This window comes from Trichosurus vulpecula, chromosome 1 (assembly GCF_011100635.1).
Source record: "Trichosurus vulpecula isolate mTriVul1 chromosome 1, mTriVul1.pri, whole genome shotgun sequence".
NCBI classification, from domain to species: domain Eukaryota; kingdom Metazoa; phylum Chordata; class Mammalia; order Diprotodontia; family Phalangeridae; genus Trichosurus; species Trichosurus vulpecula.
Genome location: NC_050573.1, coordinates 261,822,591 through 261,848,596, shown reverse-complemented (window position 1 = coordinate 261,848,596; position 26,006 = coordinate 261,822,591). Strand labels below are relative to the sequence as shown.

At 36.9% G+C, this 26,006-nt stretch overlaps 1 protein-coding gene across 1 annotated transcript in view; it reads left to right on the top strand.

Annotated features, from left to right (window-relative positions):
* LOC118836691 (histone-lysine N-methyltransferase 2B-like) overlaps window positions 1–26,006 on the top strand; it is an 84,193-nt gene that overhangs the window by 52,171 nt on the left and 6,016 nt on the right.

The window sequence follows — 26,006 nt, the reverse complement described above, 5'->3', positions numbered from 1 at the left end:
AAGATTTGAACAAATGTTATATCCCAATAGATAATGATCAAAGTATGTGAACAAACACTGGCCAAAACTACTAAAAACCAAATGAAAAACTCTCAAAATCACTAATTATAAGAGAAAAGGAAATCAGGACAAGGGGGGAGCCAAGGCTGGAAAGGAGGGACTTGCTTAAGCTTAGCCCCCAGGTCCCTCCAAACACCTATAAAAACAGCTCTGAACAAATTCTAGAGCTTCAGAACCCATTAAACAGCAAAGGGAAACAGGGTTCCAGTCCAGGACAGCCTGGATGGTTGCTGGGAAGGGTCTATCGCACAGAGCTGGAAGCGGAGTGGAGCAGAGCCCAGCATGGGCCGTGCCAGGAATAACCAGACCAGGAGCCAGGCAGAACAGGCATAGCGCCCTGAATCAGTGAGCTGTGGCAGTTACCAGACTTCTCAAACCACAGACACCAAAGACAACAGAGAAGGTCAGCTGGGAAAAGCTGCTGGGACAGAGTGAAAGGAGTTTGGGTTTGGCCACCACCCCAGAGGTGGCAGAGGTGGTGCTGCTCTGAGGCTGCTTCCAGAGCTACAGCTGTAGTTGCCTCTGGCACCAGGCCCACCTGGTGGGAGGAATTAAGTGGTGTATTAGAGGGGGAGTACAAAGTCTGCTTGGCCCTGCCTGGAACTGGGCCACAATTCTGGCTGGAGGTTCCTGGGGGAGAAGGAGCACTGGTGTGGCAGAACTCGCTGTGTAGAAGTAGCTCTGAAAATAGCAGCACAGGCCCTCAAACTTGGGACAAAGTACTCTCTACTCTATAAGCAGTCATACCCCAAGATGTAACTCAAGTTTCAAGTAGTTGGCTGGGAACATGAACAGGCAGTGAAAATGAACTCAGACTTAAACTCAGATTTTGTAATCTTTTTTATTTGGTGACAAAGAAGACAAAAACATACAGCTAGAAGAAGTCAATAAAGTCAAAAAGCCTATATCAAAAGCCTCCAAGAAAAATATGAATTGGTCTCAGGCCATGGAAGAGCTCAAAAAGGATTTGGAAAAGCAAGTAAGAGAAGTAGAGGAAAAATTGGGAAGAGAAATGAGAGTGATGCAATAAAACCATGAAAAACAAGTCAATGACTTGCTAAAGGAGACCCAAAAAAATACTGGAAAAAAATAATACCTTAAAAAAGAGACTAACTCAAATGGCAAAAGTATTCCAAAAATTCAATTAGGAGAAGAATGCCTTGAAGAGAAGAATTAGCCAAATGAAAAAGGAGGTCCAAAAGATCACTGAATACAATACTACTTTAAAAATTATATTGGAGTAAGTAGAAGCTAGTGACTTTATGAGAAATCAAGAGTTTATAAATCAGAGGCAAAGGAATGAAAAAATGGAAGACAATTTGAAATATCTGACTGCAAAAACCACTGACGAGGAAAATAGATCCAGGAGGGATAATTTAAAAATTACTGGACTACCTGAAAGCCAGGATCAAAAAGAAGAGTCTAGAAATGATCTTTCAAGAAATTATCAAAGAAATCTGTCCTGATATTCTAGAGCCAGAGGGTAAAATAGAAATTGAAAGAATCCACTCATCACCTCCTGAAAAAGATCCCAAAAAGAAAACTCCCAGGAATATTGTCACCAAATTCCAGAGCTTCCGGATCAAGGAGATAATACTACAAGCAGCCAGAAAGAAACAATTTGTGTTTTGTGTAAATGTAATCAGGATAACAAAAGATCTAGCAGCTTCTCTACATTAAGGGATATAATGGCTTGGAATATGATATTCCGGAGGTCAATGGAGCTAGGATTAAAACCAAGAATCACTCATGCAGCAAAACTGAGTATCATGCTCCAAGGCAAAATATGGATTTTTAATAAAATAGAGGACTTTCAAGCTTTCTCAGTGAAAAGATCAGAGCTGAATAAAAAAATTGACTTTCAAACACAAGAATCAAGAGAAGAATGAAAAGGGAAAAAGGAAAGAGAAATCATAAGGGACTTACTAAAGTGCAACTGTTTTGTTTACATTCCTACATGGAAAGATGAAGTGTATGAAGTGTGTAATTCATGAGACTTCAGTATTAGGGTAGCTGAAGGGAATATATATATATATATATATATACACACACACACACACACACACACACACACACACACACACACACACACATTTATACATATATACGTATACATATATATGCATATATATACATACATATATACACATATACACATATATAGAGAGACAGAGACAGAGAGAGACAGAGCAAGGGGGGGGAGGGAGAGAGACAGAGAGACAGAGGGCACAGGGTGAGTTGAATATGAAGGGATGATATCTAAAAAATAAAATGAAATTAAGGGATGAGAGAGGAATATATTGAGAGAGGGAGAAAACGAGAGATAGAATGGGGTAAATTATCTTGCATAAAAGTGGCAAGAAAAAGCAGTTCTGTAGGAATGAAGAGGGGTCAGGTGAGGGGGAATGAGTGAATCTTGCTCTCATCAGATTTGACCTGAGGAGGGAATAACATGCACACTCAATTGGATATATTACCCCACAAGAAAGAAGGAGGAAGGAGATAAAAAGGGGGTCAACAGAAAGGAGGCCAGATAGGGGGAGGAGGTAGTCAAAAGCAAACACATTTGAAAAGGGACAGGGTCAAAGGAGAAAACTGAATAAAGGGGGATAGGATAGGAAGGAGCAAAATATAGTTAGTCTTTCACAACATGACTATTTATGGGAGTGTTTTGCATAATGATACATGTGTGGCCTGTGTTGAATTGCTTGCCTTCTTAGGGATAGTGGGGTGGAGGGAGGAGGGGAGAGATTTTGGAACTCAAAGTTTTAAAAGCAGATGCTAAGAAAAAAAAGTTGTTTTGCATGCAACAGGAAAATAAGATATACAAGCAATGGGGCATAGAAATCTATCTTACCCTACAAGAAAATAAGGGAAAAGAGGATGGGAGGGAGTGTGGTGACAGAAGGGAGGGTTGACTGGGGAAGGGGGCAATCAGAATATATGCCATCTTGGAGTGGGGGGATGGTAGAAATGGGGAGGAAATTTGTAATTCAAAATCTTGTGGAAATCAATGCTGAAAGCTAAAAATGTGAAATAATAATAAAAGAAAAAGAAAAGAAACTGGGGGTAGGTTCTCTTGTCCTCTGTACCTTGTGTAGAGGGGAGGGTTTCATGGTAAGTGGTTCTTCTGGGCATCCTATTCCAGTAGCTGCTGCCAGCTACCCGAAATTTTGGCTGAATTCAAGGCTTCTAGATATCAAAAGTCCTAAAGCTGGAAGGGACCTGAGGACTTGGGATGTCAGAGGTGGAAGGGTTTTGGAACACTGAATATTAACAGATCTGTAGATCACAGAATATTAAACTGAGAGGAACTTCAAGGTGGAGCTCCACTGACTGTCCTACCCACTTAAATTAATTACCACTTTTAGAAAGAACACCTCTTGATAGAATAAAAAAATCATAAAAAATGAAAATCAGGACAAACCTGAGGTTTCACTTCACACACAACAAATTGACAATGATGACAAAAGACGGGAAGAGTCAATGTTGGATGAGTTGTGGGATGATAGGCCCTCCACTGCATTATGGGTGGTGCTTTAAATTAGTGTGACCACTTTGGAAAGGGATTTGGTATTATGCAAATAAAGTACCTAAAATATCCATACCCTTTGATCCGGAACTTCCTCTAGTAGGCATTTACCTCAAGGAAGTACTTGATAAGAAGAATCACTAGCATTTCTGTAGCTCTTTAAGGTTTGGGAGATATTTTATATTTTTTCTCATTTTATCTTCACAACAACCATGAAAGATTTCTGATATTATCACTCCTCTTTTACTGATGTGGAAATTAAGGGAGACAGTAGTTAACTTAACTTGCCCGGGATACCACAGCTAGGAAGTATCTGAGGCAGGTTGAGAAGTGAGGTCTTCCTGACTCCAGATCTGATGCTCCACTCACTGAACCAACTAGCTGCTTCATAGAAGCAAAATTATAGCAGCCTATTTTGTGTTAACATAACAGTTTAAAACAAAGTAGATGCCCAAGGATTGAAGAATGACTGAATAAACAGTGGCACATGAATGTAATGGATTATTACTGTGCTGCATAATAACAAATATGATGAATATAGTGAATCAAGGAAAGTCTTAATAAACTGTTGTAGAATGGAGTAAAGAAAAGAAAATTATTACTATAAAACCATAGGTGGAAAAGACAATAATCATAAAACCATCAAAAGTGAATATTGTAAAATTATATATAACCAGCATGGCCTCAAGGAATAAATTTGTTAATGACCTCTCCACTCCATCCCATATACAAATAGAAGTGGGAACACCTCCTATGCAGTGACAGGAGGGCTGTGGGTATGGAACATTGATATATTTTCAGATCATTTATGATTTATAAAATAGTTTTACTGATTCTTTACTTCTTTTATTAAAAAATTTTTTGTTATATGGGATGGTTCTCTGCGAGGGGAGCAAGAAAGATTTGCAAAAGGAAATTAGATAATGTAAGAACAAAAGATATCAGTAAAGTTTTATTTGACAATATTTGGGGTTATTGAAACTACTGAACAATTTCATAAGGGTAAAATAAACTGCTCTCCTCCTCTTATTCAGTTTTTCCCCATACATTATGCTTCTACTATACCTATGTAAAATCCCATTAGAGATCAGAGACTATCTTTGGTCTCTTTTGCCATCCCCAGCATTTAGCATAGTGTCTGGTACATAGTAGACACTTAATAAATAATTATTAATTAACTGTCTATGATATGGATTTTGATGACCTCTATTCTATAGGTCCAACTTCATTGCTTCTCTGAGCTAGACCTCTTCTCCTCTCTTTCTATGCTCAATCTTCATGACCTCACTAGTTTCCATGGATTTGATTATTATCATCTCCAGGCAGGTGATTACCAGATCTATATATCCAGTCCTTCTTTTGGTACTCCAGCTCAGTTCTGCATCACCAACGGCCTATAAGACATCTTGAGTTGCATATCCCATGAGAATTTCAAAATCAAACTATCCAAAAAATATAATTCATCTTTTCATATGTACCCCTCTTCAGAACTTCCCTGTTCTTCTTAAGGGCACCAACATCCTTCCACTCACCATCAGTTCAATACCTCAGAATCATTCTCAATTCTTCATTCACCTTCATCCTACATATCAATCAATTAACAATCATTAATCAAATGCATATAGGTTCTAAATATTCTGTTTAGTGCTAGGGTTATAAGTACAAAGAATACAATAATATGTACTTGCAAGGGATTTGCATTCTAAAGGGAAAGAAAATACATAAGGATATGAAGGATAAATATAAAGAGAATAAATGCATATAAATTGAAAGTAGTTAACTATAAGGTATCTTCACTGGGAAGCACTCACATTTGTGGAAGGGGGTGGGACAGGAATCATAAAATGAATCTTCCTATAGGTGATGTTTGACCGTGGTGTGCCTTCAAGAGAGGTATTTCGTGAGGAAGATGTGTAGAGGTAACTCATTCCAGACACAAAGACAGATTGTGAAAGGAATAGACAGGTCAGATGGAACATCATCTGTAAGAAACAAACAGAAGGCCAAATTATCCAGACCACAGAGGTAAGAGGGGATAATGTCCAGTGTTACTAGGAAGATAGCTTGGGCCCTGTTCTGAAGGGCTTTAAAAGCTATCTGGATGGGGTTAATATTTTTTTTCCTGTAAATATTAGGCAGCCACTGAAGTCAACTGAGTAAGAGATATCTGCACTCAAATAAAATTACTTTGGCAGCAGAATGAAGGGTGGATTAGAAGAGTGAGAGACTTCAGGTAGTGAGACTGATTAGGAGGCTATTGCAGTAACCGAAGTTAGAGGCAAAAGGCTCTAGTGATGTGAATAGTAAAAAGATATCAAATGTGAGATGTGCTGTGGAGGTAGAAAAGCCAAGATTTGGGAACATATTGGACATGTGGGGCAAGGGAAAGTGAAGACTTGAGAATAATGCAAAGAAGTCATATATAATCCATTGTACCAGATTTTGTCAATTGTGCCTCCACACCTCTAACATATACCTCGCTTGCAGGTTACCATCTTAGTTCAAGTTTTCATCTCCTCTAGCCTGGGACAAGTGGCTTTCTAATTGGTTTCACTTACTCAAATTTCATTCCTTTCAATCCCTAAACTATATAGCTGCCAAAATAATATTTTTAGAGCACCAATCTTACTCTGTCACTCCTCTCTTCAAGTAAGTCTAGTGGTCCCATATTGTGACTAGCATAAAATATAAACTTCTCTGGTGTTTAAAACTATAAAATATTTGGTCCAAGTCTATATTCGCAGAGTTCTTACACATTCTTATTCTTCACACATTTGATGGTCAGTGAAACTAGTCTTCCTAGAGAGAATATGCTATCTCCAGTGTTCATGCTTCATGTCTGTCTCCTAGACATAAAAATGTTCCCTCCTTAACTCTCTGCCTCTTAGAATCCTTACTTTCCTTCCAGACTCCTCTAAAGTGCTATTTCCCAAGGCTTTTTAAAAATTCTCCTGATTATCAATGCTTCCTCCCCTGAAACAAATTAAATTATATTTATTTTGTACCTACTTGTACATGTACATTAAGTTCCCCTAATATAATAGAAACTTCATGAGGATAAAAACTGTTCTTCCATTTTTCCCCCTTGTGTTTCTAGTGCTTATTACGGTTCCTGGCAAGATAAGCACTTAGTCTGTCAGCAAACCCCCATTAACACTTTATAGGCACCTGATTACTTAATTAACTAACTCAGCTTTCCATCCCTAACTTTGCCTGGTTTCAACTCACTCCCAGTTTTTAGCTTCCTTTTGTGTGTTGTTTTTCACCATCTGAGTGTAAGCCCCTTGAGGGCAGGGTGTGCCTTTTTCATTTGAATCACCAGAGCTAAGCTCAGTGCCTGGCACATAGTAGGTGATTTAAAAGTGTTTACTGAATTGATTAATTGAACAAAATAATTTAGTTATGAGCTGCTGAAGAATATAATTTTCCAAACCTCCTCTTATTCTTATCTTATGCATTATACCTTTTCCTGTCTTCATCAATTATGTCTTAATGCAAAAGTAGATTTTTCCCATAAAAATTTTGTAGAGATGATACAGTAGACATTTGGTTCCAAAAGAATAAATATTTTCTTGTTCACTTTTTTTAATAGTGTTAAGAAATTTTGACCTTCTTCTCTTTGGGCTCTGTAGAGAATCAATCCTTCAAAGGCACACAAACTGTCACCTCCAGCTTGAACTCCTCTGTGTATATTCTGTATGATACAACCACTCTTTCAAATTTTGTCCAGTATTGTTTCTGATTCATCACACAATTGAAGACCATGACTTTGGAGTTCAAATTTCTTAACCCCAGTTTCATTAATGAAGAAAATAGTGTTATAGACTTTAAAAATAAGTTTTTCCTTTTTTAATTTGTCTTCCCATTTCTGTTTTATCCTTAAGTGCCCTTGGTATGATCTAGTCTTAATTGGATCTCTCTTGGAAATTTTTGCCAGCCTTACTGTCCTGCTAATTCTCACTGTTTTATTGAAATGATACTGTTCAAAAATCTTTTATTATTCTCCTAGGAAAGATTTTAAAACTGGGTTCATAGTATAAACTTGCTCTTTTGCATACCTGTCCTCTTGCTCTGCTTGTCAAGGAAGTAAAGGTTTTGCTAACTGAGGCAGTTTCTAGGCTCTTTTAGTCTCCTTGTTGTGGTGATTGACTTATATGAGTTAATATTGGTTAAGAAATGATGGGTTTTTTGTTGATGCCTCTTCTAAATAAGAGTAATAAATAATATATTCTCTTATGTACATAATACATTATATGTCTCCTTACATAAATGATTAGCTGGCTCCTGCTGCATTAGTGTGGATTATTTGATTGTTCACAGCTCTACCTCAGTAGGAATAGTTCCATAAAAATGGTACTTTAATAAAGGTAACATTTCCCTAAAGCATCTAATTTTATCCATATATCTCTACTACCATCGTTCCCCAAATCCCTATACAGAATTGCAGTCTGCGAACAAATACATTATGCTTTCCATGTAGAATAAAAGGAAACTTGGGAGCTCAATTTTGCTAGGTATGCAAATCAAAATTGCTGAACGTCTTAAAAATCTGAATACATTCAGCATATTTTACACGAATAGGACAAGGTTATTGAGCCACATAAAGAAGCATCAAGGTCTTCTGCCCTCATACATTATAAAAAGCCCTAGCCTCTTAGAACCATGCATCACTGGAATATCAGCACTCTGATATGTGAACATGTATCCATTAGAATGTAGTTCTGTATAGGTAAGCCAAGATTCGTTACCTCGAGGATAACCATGAACATACATGAATGTTTCAGAATCACAAAGTATGCAAAACTCTCTAGGTAGAAGGCAGAGGAAGTGTCACATTTCTTTAGACACCAGAGAATGCAATCCCAGGGCCATGAATTCCAATTCAATATAGCAGTAATTATATTCCAAAACTGATAAGCCCACCTCAAGTGGACAATTAGGATTTGTGAGTGTTGACAGGGAAGGCCTGCCTCTAATCGGGTCTCCCTTTGTTGGCCCCACCTGAGGCCTATTGAATGGGCAGGAAAGATTTTTCACTTACTGATTGGCCTCACAGGTTCTCTAATTACAATGAAACCAATGAGTTATTAACCTTGATTAGAGGGATGTTCTCATGGAAAGAACACAAGAGAATTGGGGTTGTTGTTTTTTTAATGAGCAAGTGACATTGAAATCATTTTGCTTGTCTGGATCTTAGTTATATCATTTTAAAAATGTGCACATTGGATTATATAGCCTTAAAAGTCTTCCCCAGCCCTAAAATTCTGCAGTTCTCTAATTTAGTTTATACTTCTATCACACATGATTGCCATTAGTAGATGTTCATAGACCTGAGTTCAAACAGTAGGGACTCACAATAATAAATTCCCTGTCTTTCCTTGTATTCCCTCATGCAGTTAAAATAAGTCTTCTAAGATCTGAAAATAACTTAGATTTAGATATTCATTTGCTTACTATGCAAATAGATCTAGACAATAGCAGTCTTGAGATAGCAAAGCAATTAATATAGAGATTTATGATAAACAAAAGTAAACTTTATCTGCCACATTTCTGATTGAATATAGTGTTCTGTTTCCTCACAGAGTAGCCTGGGTAGCAAATTTTTCTAAGACTCACTCCATGACAAGGGTAGACACAGGCTCAGTTGATCTCTTTAGTAGGAATATATTCCTGCATGACCCAATGTTGAAGGATTAAGGGAAAGCCTAAATCTATCTGTTTACCCTAGCCCCTTCCCCAATAAACACTAAATTCACAACTGGACTCTCTCTTCCTGCACTCCTTATCAACAAGTATTAGGCAGGGCTACCCCATCCCTAAAGAGTGTACTAATTTAAGCTTCTTGACCTTAGTCTTCCACATAGAGACAGCATCTGGTGGATAAGCCCTGCTTGGAGGCCACCTCATCAGCTTTCCATTGTACCTATGCTCCCATTCACAAAGGAATCAATCCATCTAGCTCCTATACAGAATGGAGGTGGCTGTGGTTTTATAGTCTCTGCTCAACCTTTCTGTATAGCTATTTTGAAGACTGTTAAATTTACTATTTTTAAGCATTGGGTACAATATGAATTTCCATTTTTCAATTATCTTTTAAAATTATGTGAATACAATTGGAATGCATGGAATAACTATGAATTATTTGTCACACACACAGTCAATTTCCTTTTCCAAGAAAAAATGTTATAATGCTATTTATTCTGTAAAATGCTTTATTCATAATATGTTTCAGTGAAGCCATTCTACCTCTAAAAGCACGGTGGAAGAGCACAGCTATAACTATCTATTCTGCTATAAAAGAAAAGTACCACAAAATATGATTAGCACAAGCAATATAAAAGGTGCTCTAACCTCAAATCAACTTTTGAAGACATCTTCAGATGGATTTGAAGTGGTGGGCAAGGAAATTACTTCAGGAAGTGACTTCAAACCTCTTTACAAGAGCTTCATAAGGAAGAGACCCTGGAAATATTTCTCTGTGAAAGGAAGGAGAGAGAGTTCCTGGATGTAGCTGTTAAAAAGACCGCAGCTGGGGAAGGAACAGGATTGGAGGTCAAAAGCATATCTGGGCTGATGTTATAAAGGTATCTTCTTATTTGAATACATTTTCCTTGCTAACTGGGTGCTAATGCTTGATTGTTGAAATCATGTAAATGCTGTTAAAATACACTAAAATCAACATCCTGGTTACACCTCACCTGTCCCATCTTCTTACAGCTCAGTGTAATGGCAAGCAAAGTGGGATTTTTCACTGTTTTTTTTTTTATTTTGGAGTGCTTACCAGCACTAAGGTAATCAAGTGCCTTTGATTGAGCCTTGCCTTTGTTCAAATCATGAGTCTTTGATTGAATCAAGAGTCTCTGATTACCTGCTTAAGTCACAAGAAAGCCTAAGTCACCAGAGTCTGAGTCACATGGTTGTGATGCCTTTTGTGGGCTGACCCTGAAAAAGTGTGTATATATTCTGAGGTTAGCATTTTGCTTTGGGGGCTCACTCATTGGAAGAGTGTTCCTGTGATTTCATCAGATGATATTCTGGGTAGCCATGAAGGAGCCCCCCAGGCTTTGAAAACCCATATATTGGTCCTCTCTCTCTTGTAACTACATATGTATTGCTCTGGACAGACAGAAGCACTGTCTACTGATTTGTGGTTTTGCTCTGTTCATATAATTTCTTCCTGTAATTTCTGTTTGTGTTTTCTCTGAAGTTCAGGGTGCTGACTTTTTCCCCTGAACTAAGTGAATGATATATGTATGTTTAATTAAGGTGAGATTGTAAACCCCTTAAAGTTGCTTTCCTTAGAAAAGCAGGTCAAGAGTAAGAAGGGGCGGAGCCAAGATGGTGGCTGGAAAGCAGGGACTAGTGTGAGCTCCGTACTGAGTCCCTACAAAAACCTATAAAAATGGCTCTGAACCAATTCTAGAACTGCAGAACACACAAAACAGGAGAGGGAAGCAGGGCTCCAGCCCAGGACAGCCTGGATGGTCTCTGTGTGAGGTCTACCCCACAACGAGCTGGGAGCTGGGAACGGAGTGCAGCAGAACCCAGCCTGAGTGGCGTGGACCAACAAGACCAGCAACTGGGCAGAGCATGCCCTAGCCCCGAATCAGTGAGCTGCGGCAGTTACCAGACTTCTCAACCCACAAACACCAAAGACTGTGGAGAGGGTTAGTGGGAAAAGCTGCGGGAGTGGAAGAATTTCGTGGTTCGGCTTCCAGCCCCAGGGGCAGCGGAGGTGGGGCAGCTACAGCTGCTGCCACTTCTGGCCCCAGGCTCACCTGGTGGGAGGAATTAAGTGGTGGATCAGAGCAGGAGTGCACAACCTGATGAAGATCTAAGCCCAGTCCGGGTTGGGGGTTCTTGGGGAAGGAGGAGTGCTGCTGTGACAGAGCTGGCACCTCCCCCCCAAACGTGGAACATAGAACTCATTACTCTACAACCAGTCATACCCCACTGAAAAACTCAAGGGTCACGTTAGTTGGTTGGGAATATGGCCAGGCAGCGAAAACACACCCAGATTCAGTCTCAGACTTTGGATTCTTTCTTTGGTGACAAAGAAGACCAAAACATACAGCCTAAAGAAGACAGCAAAGTCATAGAGCCTACAACAAAAGCCTCAAAGAAAAACATGAACTGCTCTCAGGCCATGGAAGAGCTCAAAAAGGATTTGGAAAAACAAGTTAGAGAAGTAGAGGAAAAATTGGGAAGAGAAATGTGAAGGATGTGAGAAAACCATGAAAAACAAGTCAATGACTTGCTAAAGGAGACTCAAAAAAATACTGAAAAATACACTGAAGAAAACAACACCTTAAAAAATAGATTAACTCAAATGGCAAAAGAGCTCCAAAAAGCCAATGAGGAGAAGAATGCCTTGAAAGGCAGAATTAGCCAAATGGAAAAGGAGGTCCAAAAGACCACTGAAGAAAATACGACTTTAAAAATTAGATTGGAGCAAGTGGAAGCTAGTGACTTTATGAGAAATCAAGATATTATAAAATAGAACCAAAGGAATGAAAAAATGGAAGACAAAGTGAAATATCTCATTGGAAAAACCACTGATCTGGAAAATAGATCCAGGAGAGATAATTTAAAAATTATTGGACTACCTGAAAGCCATGATCAAAAATAGAGCCTAGATATCATCTTTCAAGAAATAATCAAGGAGAACTTCCCTGATATTCAAGAGCCACAGGGCAAAATAGAAATTGAAAGAATCCATCGATCACCTCCTCAAATAGATCCCAAAAAGAAATCCCCTAGGAATATTGTTGCCAAATTCCAGAGCTCCCAGATCAAGGAGAAAATACTGCAAGCAGCCAGAAAGAAACAATTTGAGTATTGTGGAAATCCAATCAGAATAACCCAAGATCTGGCAGCTTCTACATTAAGAGATCGAAGGGCTTGGAATGCGATATTCCAGAGGTCAATGGAGCTAGGATTAAAACCTAGAATCACCTACCCAGCAAAACTGAGTATCATGCTCCAAGGCAAAATAGGATTTTCAATAAAATAGAGGACTTTCAAGCTTTCTCAGTGAAAAGACCAGAACTGAATAGAAAATTTGACTTTCACACACAAGAATCAAGAGAAGCATGCAAAGGTAATCAAGAAACAGAAATTGCAAGGGACTTACTAAAGTTGAACTGTTTTGTTTACATTCCTACATGGAAAGATGACATGTATGATTCATGAGACCTCAGTATTAGGGTAGCTGAAGGGAATATGCATATACATATACATATATATATGTTTATGTATATATATATAAGTGAATGTGTATGTATGTATATATCTGTGTGTGTGTATATATAAAAGAGAGAGAGAGCAGACACAGGGTGAGTTGAAGATGAAGGGAAGATATTTAAAAGAAATAAAATCAAATTAAGGGATGAGAGAGCAACATACTGAGAGAGGGAGATAGGTAGAGATAGAATGGGGTGGAATATCTCACATAAAGGTGGCAAGAGGAAGCAGTTCTGTGGGAGGAGGGGAGAGGGCAGGTGAGGGGGGAATGAGTGAACCTTGCTCTCATCAGATATGGCCCGAGGAGGGAATACCATACATACTCAATTGGGTATCTTACCCCACAGGAAAGAAGAGGGAGGAAGATAAAAATATAAAAGTGGGGGGATGATGGAGGGGAGGGCAGATGGGGGTGGAGGTAATCAAAAACAAACACTTTGGAAAGAGGACAGGGTCAAGGGAGAAAATTCAATAAAGCGGGATGGGTTGGGAAGGAGCAAAATATAGTTAGTCTTTCACAACATGAGTATTGTGGAAGGGTTATACATAATGATACACATGTGGCCTATGTTGAATTGCTTGACTTCTTAGGGAGGGTGGGTGAGAAGGGAAGAGGGGAGAGAATTTGGAACTCAAAGTTTTAAAAACAGATGTTCAAAAACAACAAAAAAAAAGTTTGTGCATGCAACTAGAAAATAAGATATGCAGGCATTGGGGCGTAGAAATTTATCTTGCCCTACAAGAAAGTAAGGGAAAAGGGGATGAGAGTGGAGGGGGGTGATAGAGGGGAGGGCTGACTGGGGAACAGGGCAACCAGAATATATGCCATCTTGGAGTGGGGGGGAGGGTAGAAATGAGGAGAAAATTTGTAATTCAAACTCTTGTGAAAATCAATGCTGAAAACTAAATATGTGAAATAAATAAATTTAAATTAAAAAAATAAAGAAAAGCGGGTCAAAGACCTGTGCTAGCAGCCCTCCTGTTTTCTGGTGTTATTAGCCTTACACCTCCACAGAAGCTGATAGCAACATTGTTGATACATTCGGGTGGTATATAAATCTGGGAAAAATTATTTCTACTCCCCCTCTCTGCCAGATAAAATCTTATTATTATTATTAAAGGAAAGGCTTGATGGAATATGTTATCTGTAATATGGAAAGGTCAGAAGAGATGGCTTCTAAGGTCTCTTTTGGTGGTATATTTATTATCCTATGATCCAATTTTTACCATTGAGTGAGAGATGTGAGGGAGAAGTGACAAATTACTTATAATCCTTATTCAATAAAAAAGCCAACATAGGAAAGATCATTGTTTCCTTTCCAGGTTTGAAGACAGTTTGATGTAAAAGATAGTAGGGGATGAAAACGTCAGATAAATTTACTTTTTTTGGAAAATGCCACATAAATCTCGTGATTTCTCTACTCCGGACACCAACATAAATTTAGGATGATAAAAGTATGCTTAATCAAGAAGAGTATATATGCCTGTCTTACAAATTTTACATGTCAAATGTCAACTCTGCATGGCTATCTTGTTAATCCTGAAAAGGAGTTTTACAATCAACCCAGCAGGAAACTTTACTTACAGCTACCTACAGCAATAGTAACTCTCTAGGTATAAGATGCCAAGTCGTGGCAATTCAAGGACTGTACCATATAATTTAGAGAAAGCTTTTCTACATGAAAAATAAGTGAACTTGGTAGCTGTACTTATCATTAAGAAAGATTTTTAAAGACGAAAGAGCTTGCATAGCCTCAATAATACTTCCATGGATGTGTATTTAGATTACACAATATCACAATTCTTTTAAGATGCTGGAAAAATATTAGCAAACTATGCAAGAAAGCTGAGCTTAATGAAAAGCCTGGTATAAATATACTCAGTCTTATTCTTTGGTACTAATAAAAATTCTTCCTCTGCTGTCAGTACCTCACTGTCACTATTTTCAATACAACAGGGCCTCACAGTCCTGTGCTGAATACATTTAGGTTATGAATAATAATGTCATTAAACCAACTTCATTGTTTTGCATTTCATTTCATCTTTTATTTTCTTTGAATGACTGCATGGCAACAAATAATTTCTAGCAGACTCCAGAACACAGAAAGATCAGGAAAAACAATCAATTATTTAGACTACTTTGAAACATAAGTACCCTTCCAAAGAGCCTGCATGAGGAAACCCAATTAATAGAATATGTTAATGCATTACACTGTCGTCATAATATTACCTTGAAGAGAAAATAATTGTGGAAACATCTGGAATTTTTAACTTACCTATCTCCACTGAACATGTACATTAAAATTATCTATGCTATGCTATCTTTTTTTACTAGCCAATAGAGATCAGTTGAAATTATTAAGCTGCGAATACCAGTAAAACATAAAAGAGAAAAATAGGAGGAAAACAAATAGATTCAAAGGCAAAATGTTGCAAAGTCGAGGGCCCACCCAAATAGCAAGTCTTGGCTCTTGATGTGGGAACAAGTGATATCATTGTGATCTTGGTTGAGAAAAAAAAAGAATCATTTATGAACAAACACATACAGGTGACGATCAAGGTTTAATAAATTACATACAAAATTTGGCATGGAACGGAAGCGTACATGCTAGAGTATTTTATCACTGTTTATTCAATGCTCTGGTGAGATAATTGACAGTAACAATAAGAAGGGAATAGAACATTGACTGTATTTGCAACAGAGATCACAAGATATGGACATGAAACAAACAAGAGAGGTTTGGACTGGATTGCAGAGGGAGATGTAGGAGATGCTCTTCAATGAATGGCTGAGCAACTTGTGTCCCATGAAAGTAATGGAAAGAAAATGGAAAGTATTAGAAAATAATTACTGTGTTCTAAAAAATTGTCATAATGAAGGGGGAAGGTAAATGAATAAGCATTTATAAAAATCCTGTGTGTCAGGTGCTATGCTAAGCATTTTAGAAATATTATCTCATTTAATCCTCTTAAAACAAAAAACCTTTTGAAATAGGTGCTTTTATTATCCCTATTTTAAAGTTAAGGAAACTGATGAAAGCACAGGTTAAGTGACTTACTCAGGATGACACACCTCACAAGTATCAGAGTCTTCTCAAGGAGTGGGGAGCACTGGGAGGAAGAGAGAGAATTTCAAACTCAGATTTTTTTTTTAAATGTCAAAATTTTTTATTGCATTTAACTGAGGAAAAAAATAAAATTATTTATTATAAAATGTATCTCCTTTGGGTCACCTAGCTGTCTTCAATGAATAAAGACAAGCATAGAAAGATATATAAGAATCAATGCAGGGTGAATCAAATAGAACCAAGAAAAAAAGATTACAACAATATAAAAGGAAAGAACTACCATGTAGAAAATTTTAAAAAAGAATATAGTAAAATTACAAAAATCAAGGATGAATAAAAAATGAGATTAGAAATCTCTCTTTTGGGGGCAGCTAGGTGGTGCAGTGAGTACAGCACCAGCCCTGAAGTCAGGAGGACCTGAGTTCAAATCTGGCCTCAGACACTTGATTCACTTACTAGCTGTGTGGCCTTGGGCAAGTCACTTAACCCCAATTGTCCTGCCTTCCCCCCTGCAAAAGAAAAAGAAATCTTTTTCACAATTGGGAGATCCAGAGAGATGGAACACTATATATATTTCTGGACTTTCTTTGATATATTGATCAATTTTGCTGATTTTTTTCTTCTTCATGTTTGTTTTTTTTCCTTAAATATATTCTTTGTTATATGACTTAACTCTAAAAGATAAAAAAAGTGTGAATGATACTGGGTGAAAAATACATTATGTCAAAATACGAGATACCAATTAAATTGATTTTAAAAAAGAACACTGAGGATGAGATCTGCCCAGGGCAATGTGCCCAGAGAATCCAAGATTTTCATGGTTACCTGAACAGGTAGAAGGCATCAGTAATCAGCAAGCTAGATTTTGCTAATGGCTGTGCTAATGTGAATAATATACAATTCCGTATTTTTTCTCAAATAATTTTGTATGGGTTTATTTTGCCTAAAATTCCCTAAAAGTAGGGATGCATTTTTTTTGCATTTTTATATTTTGCAGTGTCAAGTACATTCCTTTACAGAGTAAATTCCAAGTAAATAGAGAATTTGTTGAAGGATCTAAAGGCCAAGTTTAGTTTGGGATTCTGGAGCACTGCATGGGGAATACACGTATGCTGCTGTGTTTCTCTGAGACCTTGGTTAGAAAGTAGGCAGCATGAAAATGCTGAACAATTGAATGTGGAGAGAAAAGGCTGAAGTGAAACAATTTTTTGTAAAATGCTTTATAAGCCTTTAAACACTATATAAATGCCACTTATTTTTGCTGGCTAGCCATGATAGGTTCACTATGCAGTGAGCTCACTAATATTTATTCAAAGAATAATACAATGTGATTCATTTGCTCAATATGTCCCCAATATTCTTTACAATTGTGTTTCTCAGTTGTGAAGTGATTTTTCTCAGTTGAGACATAGAATTTAAATGATCAGACAGCAGTGACCTTCTTATAGCAAAATATCATTTCCACAAACCCTGATTTTCATGTACACAGGGAATCCTGGCATATAATGCTAATATTTAACGACTGGTCTACAGAGACCCTAAAAGTTACATTTTTTATTTGCTTAGAACATAGTGGTGACTTGTTCCCCTACCCCTACTGTATTGATTCCAAGTAACACAGCAAAGAGTACAACACTTTTTTAAAGGAATATTTGCAGTTATTCATGAGGCATGGCATGAAATGGTCAAAATGGGAAGATGAAAGAACTTAGAGGGAACAAAATGCCTTTAGTTCCATTTTATAGCATTTTTACTTCTTTGAAAAGTCATCAGTGAGCAGAAAATTTCTATAAGGTTCTAAAGAAAAATACTAGCAAAAGAAAGATGATATTTATCACTAAAACCCCTTCAAAGGAAAAAGAAGAAAGATGTACTCACAAATTTTTAATAATCAATATTTCTCATTGCTTTTATAGTATTTCCAAAGTACTTGAAAGCATATGGAGGACACTATTAAATTCCCTTAAGAACATTTCCAGGAAAAATGTCCACAACACAATGGTGACAAACAAAAATTGGCTCATATGTTGAAAGAAAATACAGAATGTAATGAACATTTTTTCTTGTATATTATTTCTTAAGTGCTATGCTCTTCAAAAACAATTAATATTAGGTGGACCAGGCATGTTAGATACATTAAATAATATGACATTTAAAATGTTTTTATAATTCATTGTAATATCACTGTTCTATGCAAATTTGCTTCATTTTTCATTTTTTTTCGATTAAAATCAGTTTATTTCTTTCCTACACCTATCACTGGACAAAAGAAAAGCATGTCTCATTCTGTACTATAAGTCACTGATCTCTCTGGATATGGAGGTAGATATCATGTTTCATCATTAGTTTTCTGTAATTGTACTTGATAATTTTGCCATAATTACTTCATTGTATAAATTGTTCTCTGGTTTTATTCACTTCACTCTGGATCACTTCATACAAGTTGCTCCAGGTTTCTCTGAGAAAATCTCCTTTACTTTTACAGCACAATAATATTTCATCACATTTATAAACATTTCCATCCATTCCCCAAACTATAGGCACTCCTGTAAATTCTTTGCCATGTCAAAGAGAGTTTTAAATATTTTCGTACATCCTTAGTTAAAGTTTGTTTTGCTTAGGACAAATCCCTCTCTTAAACTACCCTCTCAGTAATACTCCCTCCCTCCTATCCTCTTTTTCTCCTATTTCTCAGCTGAGTTAAATGTATTCCTATACTGAGTCATACATATGTATGTGCATGTGTGAGTGTGTGTGTGTGTCTGTGTGTGTGTGCATTCTCCCTCCTTTTGACTGATCTATACGCAATAAGGTTCAAGTCCCAGCCATTCCTTACTTTACGTTCTTTGCATATTAGGTCATAAAATTTCCCTAACCTTTCTTTCACTTCACCTAGTATCATCTTCCCTCTCTTTCCACTCTTCTCATAACATCATCAAAATATAAGACACGCACTACCAAGCTTTAATTAGACTCTCTCTATGAGTTTTCATTATCATGGGGCTCAGAGGAGACATATGCATTATCTCCCCATTTTAGGATGTAAACAATTTATCTTTGTTCATTCTCTTATGATCTTTAGTACAGGTTTATCTTCAAAGTTTCTCATTAATCATGTGTTACAACTTCAAGTTTTCTACAGATTTCTAGTCTTTTCATAAGCAGATCTCAGAGGTCTTCAATTTCATTAAAAGTCCATTGCCCACACCACCCTGTATGATTGGTACTCAGTTTTCCTCAGTAAGTTATTCTTACTTGTAAGTCTATATATCTGTTAATTCTGGAATACCATATTCTAAGTTCTCTGCCCCTTCAAGTGCAGACTGCTAAATTTTGTGTGACCCTTAATGGCTCCTTGGTAGTTGAATTCTTTCTTTCTGGTTGCTTGAAGCATTTTTCCTTTGACCTGAAATGCTTGGATTTTACCTATGATATTCCCAGCAGTTTTCATTGGGCTTTTTTCAGTATGTGATGAATGGATGTTTTTTCTGTTTCCATGTGGAGATTTTCTTCTAAGAGTTCTTGAAATATTATGTCTAGGCTATTTATTTGGTTATGGTTTTAGATAGTCCAATTATTCTTATTTTTTTCTCCTTGATCTGTATTTGAGGACAGTTGTTTTTGCTAGGAGATAACATTCATTTTCTTTTACATTTTTCAGGTTTCTTACTTAATTTTACTATTTCTATTATCTTCTACCTGCTCTCTCCAAATTTGATAATGATCTCCTAATTGCCAAATCTAATGGATTTTTCCCAGTCCTTGTTCTCCCTGACCTTTTTGCAGCCCTTGACACTGTTGACCAGTTCTCTACTTTGATACTATCTTCTCTCTAGGGTTTTAGGATTCTACTTTCTCCTGGTTTTCCTTCTACTTATCTGACTGCCCCTCTATTTCCTTTGCAAGATCCTCCTCCAGATCATGACCACTAACCACAGGTGTCCCTCAAAGTTTTATCCTAGTTCCTCTTCTCTTTTTCTTCTGTACTGTTTCATTGGTGATCTCATCAGCTCCCATGGATTAAATAATCATCTTTATGCTGTTGATTTACAACTCTAACTTTTCTGCTCCAATCTCTCTCCTCACCTCTAATTTCACATCTCCAACTGCCTTTTAGACATTTAAAACTGGAGGTTCAGAAGACATATTATGCTTAATATGTCCAAAACAGAACTTATTATTAGTCTGCATATATTCTCTCCACTTTCTACCTCCACTCTTACAGCAGAAGGCAACATCATCGTCCCAGTCCATCAGACTCATGAGCTAGGAGTCATCCTGAATTCCTCACCATCTCTCACCCCCCATATTCAAGGTGTCACCAAGGTCTGTCTATTTCACCTTGCAACATCCTCTGCTCTGACACTGCCATCACTCTAATGCAGTCCCTCATCACCTCACAACTGGATTATTGCAATAGCTTCCTGGTGAGTCTGCCTAATTCACATCTCTCCCCACTCCAGTCAATTCTTCACTCAGAATAACTAAAGTGATTTTTCTTAAATGCAGGTCTGATCATGTCACCTGCTCTACTCAATAAATTCTGGTGGTTGCCTATCGCTTCTAAGAATGAACACAAAATGCTCTGTTTCGCACTCAAAGCCCTTCATAATCTAGCCCCCTCCTACATTTCTAGTCTTCTTACATTTTATTCCCCAAAATGTACTCTTTGATCCAGTGACACTGACCTCTGAGCTCTTCAACATACAAGACATTCCATCTCTTGGCTCTGGACATTTTCTCTGGTTGTCCTCTATGCCTGGAATGCACTATTTCCTTTGTTGTGACTGCTGACTTCTCTGCCTTCCTACTGAAATCCTACCTTCTATAGGAAGCTTTCCCTAAACCTTCTTGATTCCAGTGATTTTCCTCTTACCAATATTTCCTAATTTTCCTACATATATCATGCTTTGCATATATTTGCTTGCATATAGCTTAATTTATAAGCTCTTTGAGGGGGGCACTTTTTATCCCTAAAATATGCACAGTGCTTGACACATACTAAACACTCAATAAATGTTTATTGAACTGAGTTGGAGTCATTGGCTTCTCTTTTGCTCTATTTGGTTTTCAGGAACTTTGGGGTTTAGGTATGTTTTGTACCTCTTGTGCCAATCTCTTAATTCCATTTCTAATTATTTCTTCAATAGTTCTCATTTTTATCCATTATTTTGTACTCTGATATTCTGGCTTAATTTATTTTTTACAATCAACTCCTTTAATCTTTATTTCATCTCTTCCAAGAAGTCTAGTTGAATTTCTGCCCAAATTGTGTTTTAACTTGAAGCTTTGCATGTATTATTTGGAGTCATTCTCTTATTCTAAGTTTGTGTCTTGAACTTTTCTGTCACCCTGATACTTTTTTATGGTTGGATTTATTTTTGTTAGTTTATTCATTTCCTCAATCTACCAGAATTAAACTTCATATCATAGCCAAGGTTTTTTAAAAAGTTTCTCATTAAAAACTACTTGAAATAATTAACATCTTTAACAAAGTTGCAGGATAAAAAAAATAAACCCAGATAAATCATCTGCCTTCCTATATATCACTAACAAAGTCCAACAGCAAGAGAAGGAGAAAGAAATTCCACTTAGAGTTACTGTAGACATTATAAAATATTTGAGAGTCTACCTGCCAAAACAAACCCAGGGACTATATGAGCACAATTACAAAATACTTTTCAAACAAATAAAGTCAGATCTAAATAACTGGAAAAAACATCGGTTACTCATGGATAGGCTGAGCTAATATAACAAAAATGACAATGCTACCTAAATTAATTTACTTATTCAGTGCAATACCAATCAAACTAGCTATTTTATAGAACTAGAAAAAATAATATAAAAATTCATCTGGAAGAACAAAAGTTCCAAAATATCAAGGAAATTAGTGAAAAGAAATGCTAGGGAAGGTGGTCTAGCCATACCAGAACTTAAATTGTGTTATAAAGCAGCTATTGTAAAAACCATTTGGTACTAGATAAGAAATAGAGAGGTAGATCAGTGGAATAGGTTAGGTACACAAGACACAGTAGTCAATGATTATAGCAACCTACTGTTTGACAAACCCAAGGACCCTAGCTTCTGGGATAAGAACTCACTGTTTGACAAAAACTGCTGAGAATACTGGAAAACAGTATGGCAGAAATTGGGCATAGACCAACGTCTGACACCATATACCAGAAAAAAGTCCAAATGAGTACATAATCTATGTATAAAGGATGATGTTATAAACAAATTAAGGGAGCAAGAAATAGTTTATCTGTCAGATTTATGGGGAATGGAGGAATTTATGACCAAACAAGAGATAGAAAATATTATGAAATGCAAAGTAGATAATTTTGATTGCATTAAATTGAAAAGTTTTGCACAAACAAGGCCAATGAAACCAAGATTAAGAGGAAAGCAGAAAACTAGGAAAGAAATTTTATGTCTACTATCTCTGATAAAGGTATCATTTCTAAAATATATAGAGAACTTTGTCAAATTTACAAGAATGCAAGTCATTCCCCAATTGATAAATGGTCAAAGGATATGGACAGGCAGTTTTTAGAGGAAAAAATTAAAACTGTCTATAGTCATGTGAAAAAAATGCTCTAAAACACTAGAGATCAGGGAGATGCAAAAAAAAACAACTCTGAGGTGCCACATTAGACTTACCAGTTTGGCTAACATGACAAAATAGGAGAGTGCTAAATGCTGGAGAAGATATGGGAAAGTTGGAACACTGATTCATTGCTGGTGGAGCTATGAGCTGATCCAACCATTCTGGAGAGCAATTTGGAACTATGCCCGAAGGGCTATAAAAATTTGCATACCCCTTGACCCAGCAATAGCACTTCTAGGCTTGTATCTCAAAGAGATCATAAAACTGGAAATGGTCCCACATGTACAAAAATTTTTATAGTACCTCTTTTTGTGGTGGCTAAGAACTAGAAATTGAGGGGATGCCCATCAATTGGGGAATGACTGAACAAGTTGTATATCAATGTAATGGAATACTATTGTTCAATAAAAAATGATGAACAGGCAGACCAGAAAAACCAGGAAAGACTTATGTGAACTGATGTTGAGTGAAATGAGCAGAACCAGAACATTGTACACAGTAACAAACAAACTGTGTGAGGATTGATTTTGATAGACTTAGCCCTTCTCAGCAATTCAAGGACCTAAAACTTCTCCAAAGGATTCATAATGGAAAATGTCATCCACATCCAGAGAAAGAACTATGGAGTCAGAATACAGAGTGAAGCAGACTCTTTTCTCTTTTGTCTTGTTTTGTTTTGTTTCTCATGGTTTATCCCATTCATTATAATTCTTCTATGAAACATGAATAATGCGCAAATGTGTCTAATAGGAATGTATGTGTAGAGAACATATGGGATTGCATGCCATCTTGGGGAAGGAAGGGAGAGGGAGGGGGGATAAAGTTTAAAGCCTATGGAAATGAATGTTGAAAACTGAAAATAAATAAATTAAACATTAAAAATATAAAAAGTCTTCATTCATCTCATGGCTACGTTACCTAAAAAGAGTTATCGCTTTATGTACTCACAGTGATAGGATTTCAGGACTAAAATGGATGTCAACAGTAATCAAATCCAAAACATAATGGGACCACTTTATTTTTAGGGGCTAGAGAACATTCCGTTCATTGCATCTGACCATTACTATGTCTTTGCAAAGTAGCGAGTAAAATGGTACTCAATATATAATATGTTTCAGGTATGGACAGGCATTTATTTCCTTTGGACTTAGGTACAAAATGAAACAAGAGAACCCAAAAGCCTCAACAACTTAAAATAGCATTCATTGCCTTAAAGACCCTACAGTTCAACATGGTTCTGCATGATCTCTGACAATCTATGTCTTTTTCAGTGGCTTTCTCCTCCAATTAAGGATATGCTAGTAAATGCATAACAACTGGCTCTCTGGAATAAAAAGTGAGGCCACAATATGCTTCTAATTTATGCTGCATCCGTAAAACCAACAAAATAAATCAAGCCCTGATTTGTAGTATTTGCTGATATACAATGGGTAAATTCTTACACTCGACATTTGACAATTAGATCTCCCCAGTAAATTGGAATTAGCTCCAGTACAACTGCACCTCTAATATAAGAGGTTCCCTTTATATGAGTCAAGTCCACTCAAATCCCAGAACCTTTGGTCCTCCCAAACTCAGAAGTAGTCTCCTAGCCTTCACCCGCCCATTTCTAAAACAAAGTTTTGTCTTCTACTCAGGAAAGGAAATATGCAAAGCAGAAAAGGAAGCCAAGCTAGTGACACAGGTGAAAGCTTACCTAGTTGAGTCCATGCAAGACTGGAGGGTAGCCCCTAAGTAAGGGGTAAGGTAGATGGAAAGAACACTCCTGAGCCACCTTTTCATGAGAACTTTAGTGACAGAAAATCCTTCTTGCCAAATGGAGAGTTAAAGCAAGATCACTAATCAGAAGATTTCTCTTCTTTAGTTGAAGGCCCCCAAAGACATCTGATCATTAAGTATAGAAGCCAGTGAGGTGATTGTTTGCATTTCCAAGCACTCATGTCCTTCAATCCTAAGTCACAAACATGGTAAGGTCATCCACAATCAGTCAAGTGCTGAATCAGAGCACAACCTCAGTGGGAACTAGGAAGGGTAATTCTAAGCATGGTCCACTGGATAACCTTCATTAAAATTGAGACACATGGAGAGGAAGGGAGCAAAGGAGAAAGAGAAGGAGAGGGAGGGAGAGGAAGAGAGAGGGAGAGAGAGGGAGAGAGAGAGAGAGAGAGAGAAAGAGATTGGGAAGTAGCTAGATAATAAAAAAATCAATCAATCCACATACATATTGTTGAGCATTAGATGTGAAGAGACATGTGAAACAGTCCCTTTCCTGAAGAATTTTATATTCTAGCAAGATAGAAAATATATGCCCATAGAGGTATATACAAAGCACATACAAAAATATTTTTACTTTAGTCAACTGATGCTAAAAACAGATATGCATAGAACTATTATCAATTTATGATAATTACAATGAGAATTTTCCTTCTAAATAAATAATAACAACATATGCTTGCGAATATAAAGTCGATATACAGTCAACATATATCTATAATCTAAAAACTAAATAGTTACTAATTTATTGCTTAAAAGATATCAAAACTGTTAAGCCAAGATAAAACAGTAAAAATTATGAAATCATTGTCAACTTTGGAGAGGGAGATGTCAGTTGAATGGTTGAAAGCCAGATATAGCAGGTTCATTTAAGAACGAGAGAACAGGGTCATAGAGAAAACAGCTCTTTCAGAGTTCAACTGAGAAAAAGGGGAGGATCATAATATTACAACTGGTAGGAAGGATTTTATTAAGGATGAGAAATTCAGGGGTTTATTCAGAAATAATAAGAAAGAGACAATAATTACCAAAAATGGAAAACAGAGAGAGGGGAAATGATAGTGGGAGCAATTCACTGGGGAGGAAATAGAGTAGATAGAAAATTAGATAGATAGCTATATGGATAGATAAATAGGTTGTGTTTGTCCATCATTTTCAAAGAAGACAATGACATCAGGGAAATGATGACATGATTTGCAGTTGACTTTGATTTGAGTGAGGGAAGGCTGTGCAAGGTCACCAGCCTCACTTTCTCCTCCAGAGCCATCTGGATCCAGTGACCAGATATTCATCAGGATGAATGGAGATGGCCCAGGATGGATAGATAGATAGACAGACAGACAGATAGATGGATAGATAGATTGGTTAGCCTTGGTGAGAAGAGAAGCGATTAGAAAAAGGTACATAATTGTTGGAAATAATGTCAAGAATTGAAATGAGAAAGTGAGAATAAAGAATCCATGTGATTGGCCTTGGTTTCTCAAAGAGAGGTAAGTGATAGTACCATAGGCTTGTATAAGAAGAGAAAATTTGGAAAATCTATTGTAAAGTTTGATCCAAAAAATAACCAGGGAGTAATAATAGGACCTAACTGGAATTCTAAAAAAAATATTGTATTTATTTCATTACATATTTCCAAATGACATGCAAAAATGTTAAGAATCTTTTATTTTTAGTTTTGAGTTCCAATTTCTACCCTACACTACTCCATGCCCCCTCCTTG